This window comes from Gossypium arboreum, chromosome 4 (genome assembly GCF_025698485.1).
Source record: "Gossypium arboreum isolate Shixiya-1 chromosome 4, ASM2569848v2, whole genome shotgun sequence".
NCBI classification, from domain to species: Eukaryota; Viridiplantae; Streptophyta; class Magnoliopsida; order Malvales; family Malvaceae; genus Gossypium; species Gossypium arboreum.
Genome location: NC_069073.1, coordinates 107,852,216 through 107,856,211, shown reverse-complemented (window position 1 = coordinate 107,856,211; position 3,996 = coordinate 107,852,216). Strand labels below are relative to the sequence as shown.

General features: G+C 37.9%; 1 long non-coding RNA gene across 1 annotated transcript; it reads left to right on the top strand.

Annotated features, from left to right (window-relative positions):
* Nucleotides 1–284: 284 nt before the first annotated feature.
* Nucleotides 285–2,038, top strand: LOC128291807 (uncharacterized). Its single transcript, XR_008281730.1, has 2 exons — nt 285–774; nt 1,443–2,038. It is a non-coding gene; the product is annotated as an uncharacterized LOC128291807 (long non-coding RNA).
* The last annotated feature ends 1,958 nt before the right edge of the window (nt 2,039–3,996 follow it).

The following is a 3,996-nucleotide window of genomic DNA, read 5'->3' as shown; positions in this document are numbered from 1 at the left end:
AAAAAAATTCACCTCCATAGACCTTAAGTTTAAACATGTTTCCTATTATGTGAATATATCAAGTGTGAGGTCTGAGGAGCAATTCATAGAAATCTGGAGGATATCATTAGGAAGGTTAAATTTAAAAACGCTGCTGGTTTCTCTTCAAATCAGTGGGCTAGGAAGTTGACATGGGCCACTGCTGAGTTTAGGGTATTAGAAGCAACTTGGCACGATAATAAGAAGAAAAAGATAGACCGTCCTTCGTAAAATAATGACATTTCAGTATCCATTCATGCATCCCCAAACACGTTTATCAAGTCAATATTCTTACTTGTAGGGTGTCCATGATTTGACACATAGAATCGAGTTATGCACTTTCCTATGTTCTTCTTCTTCCGGCATTTAGTTTTGAAAAGAGTCCTTTTTTTTTCTGTTGTGAATGTGAATGTGTCGTGTGTGATCTATTTTTGAGATGACTTGCTTGTTTTGTAGCTTTGTCCTGATGATAACTATTCTGAAAATTCTTGTTCATAGGTTTTGCAAAAGGCTTTAGAAGTATGGGATTACCATAATAATCCCCTCAACTGCCCACTTGCTGAGCCAGCCCAAATTGACCCTGAGCTGGAAAATGCTTTCATTTGTCATCTGCATGACCATTGGTTTTGTATCAGGAAAGTGAATGGAGAATGGTAGAATTTCAACAGTCTTTATACAGCCCCAGAGCACTTCTCTAAGTTTTATCTCTCAGCCTATCTGGACTCATTAAAAGGAGCTGGCTGGAGCGTTTTCCTGGTGAGGGGAAACTTCTCGAAAGAGTTCCACATTTCTTCCACTGAAGCTTTTAATAGTTACGGGCAGTGGCTGTCCCCTGAGGATGCTGAAAGGATAACTAAATCATCTGACGTGACCACGCCCCGAGGCTCAACAAGTTCTAACCCTGATGCCATTGAGTTACCTAAAAGACCCATGACTCGAGCCTGGGCTAAGCGCCTTCAAGAAGCTGTTTCAGCTTTGTTTGCTCAACTTTGGAATGAAAACGAGCTCCATGCCAAAGGAAAAGATTGGGCCAGCTCATTAAAGGCTCCTTGCAATCTCTTGCAAGTCAACCTCAGCTCATATCCAGCTCCAAGAGCTGCGTTCAGCTCAACTTAGCTCGATTGAGCTCATTTCTACTTTTAATTCTTGCGTTTATTATGCTGGAATAAAATACTTAATGTGTCTTTAGTTAAATTAGTTATATAGTTTTAGTAATTAATTTGTCATAATCTGGACAATATAATTAATTAAGTGTTTTAATTATGTCTAATTAAGTACTTAATTAATTGTGAGTTTTTAATGTGACTTAATCTATTACAAGGCTTAAATATGTTTGGCCGAATTTATGGTGTGGGTTTAATGTGTTTGTGCAGCCGAATTAATATGTCCAAAAGGAATTTAATTTGCTGATTTAATTGGAGCAGGTACACTCTCCCCAGGACGGTATAGGTGCATGGAAGGATTAATGAAGGTGTGCTGATCCTTGGTGTCTCCCAAGTAACTATTCAGCTGAGCTCTTCAACTCTCCAAGATGGCCAATTAGCTGCCCAAGGCAAATTAAAAGGTTTCACACCAGCCGATTATTCCTTTCACACCAAAGGCTATTCGGTTTTGCTTGTTCACACTCAAGTGACCATTCTACTTAGCTTGTTCATACTTCATGACCCGTGATGTGCCCTAAGCAGCTCATAAACTCCCAAGAACATTCGGCTGAACCAAGCAGCAGAATTAAGGTCATTCAAGCAACTTGGCCGATCCGATTCCATGCATTTCAGCTCCAAATTATTCCATTTTATTTTCCAGCTGAATTAAGGCATCTAGAAGCTGTCCATTGCGGTTCTCCATGCACAAGAAACTTCAAGGAAACTTCCTAAGGAATTCTGGAATTTTTAGCTAACTATTTAGTTACCTTAAGAGCCTATTCGGCTAGCCTATGTATTGCCTATAAATTTCGGCTCATTTCAGCTTGTAAAGGAATTTTGTCAAATTAATATATGAAACTTTGTTTCTGTGAGGTTAACTTCCTTTCAAATTTCGTACGAGTCTCGAGCTACTTATCTAGTGTGCAAGTGGCGTCAACCGAACTGAACTTATCACCATTTCTTGGTGTGTCGTTCTCCTATCCATCTACCAACCATCTTTCACCTTAAGCCATATAAGACTCGGGGTGATACTTGATATAGTATCGAATCAATCTTGACACTTAAGTTCTAACATCCATCTTCATCAACTATTAAGCTATCTTTCTTTCTTGTTAAATCGACCCATTCACCCATCTAAACTCCGTCTATCTTTCACCCTCTTCGAACCTATTTCGTCATATATTTCTATACTTAACCAAAATTCATCCATTTACGAAATCGAACGAAACTTCTCGTCGACGATCGGGCAACTAACGTAGACTCGACTTATTCAACCGAGCCGGATCACGTGATCATCCAACTTAATACAGGCTCCTCCAGAAAGAAACAATACTCAACAGCATCTAGATCAGTTGGATGAAACAGATAGGCAAATGCTTTTGGATATGGAAGATGAGAACTTGAAGGCTGCAATCGCTGCCAGTCTGATGGATTCTTCCCCTGCCGCAGCCATGACTGAGGCTAGCAATCCTAAATCTGAAAACAAAGCCCGGAAAAAACTGCAAAAGCAGAAAATTTTCTGACATATTGGGCAAGTGACAATGGTTCATACCACGTTTTAGATGGTTTGAGCAAACATATTTGGCTCGAGGTTGTTTGCTTTGTAATGTATATACATTGGGTTTTTTACCTCAATATTATAAAAAAAAATTATACACCAAAATAGGTTGTCAGCCAGATTAATTACGAAAATGGTATGTTTTTTTAGGTCGTGCCTATCTGACAAGCACAACTGATTTTTTTAATATTAAATTTTTTTTTCGTTTAAAAAATTATTATTATATTTTTTTTTTCGGGTTAGTATACAACCCGTGTATATGGAAGCATACATACATGTTGTGCCTACCTGACAGGCTCAACTAGTTGAGCCTATCTGACAGGCACGACTAGTTGTGCCTTCTTGGTAGGCACAACTGGTAAAGCCCACATGCTTAATTTTTCCCTATATATTCCCCCGAAAATCAGATGAAGAACATACAGAAAATTTAGCAGCAAAATAGAAGTAAGAAGAGAGTGAGAAGAAGGAAAGAAAGGAAAGCAAGAAGAAGGATAAGGTATTTTAATTTATTTATTTTAAATAGGATGTAGAATTTTTAGAAATTTTATTATTTAAAAGTTTGTTAGATTAATAATTTTGTTAGCTTCGAATAAAAAATTTTGCATTAAAATTTTATGTAACTTTTGCTATTCAAACTATTTTGAGAATTTTGAAATTTTTTTAACAGATCTAGTATTGAATATGGAGAATCAGTTTTTCGTATGCGTCTATTTTGATGGAGAAATTTTGACAACAAGCGTAGGATGTATATTTGAATGTCGCAAACAAGTAGCAATGAGATTCAATAGAAATATCTCTTTTGATGATATGAAGGAAAAAATTAGTGAAAAAATTTATAAACGTTGTGGGAGAAGGATCTCGAAACTTTTCTACAAGTTTCCAGTTTCGACGGATCCCATAAAATTCACCGAAATGGAACCTGTTGACGATGAAGACGTGGAGACAATGCTCGCTCTTTATTGTGGGACTTGGAGCAACCAAAATGCACCGATTCAGTTATTTGCTGAGTTAGCTAGTGTGGAGGAAACTGAAGATGCCACTCCATTAGGTGAAGAAGATGGAGCTCAAGAACCGTGTATGGTGGTTCCGGTATCATACGTTGGTAGTCAATCAACTATACATGGGATCGACATTTATCTTAATGCTGCACCCGAGACTGCTGTGGTTGGTGATGATGTATACCATAGTAGTGATCCTTCTGATCATGAAGTCGATAGTGAAAGTGATCCCGATGTGGATGAGGTCCCAGATGATATTGACGATGAAGGCGTGAATGAG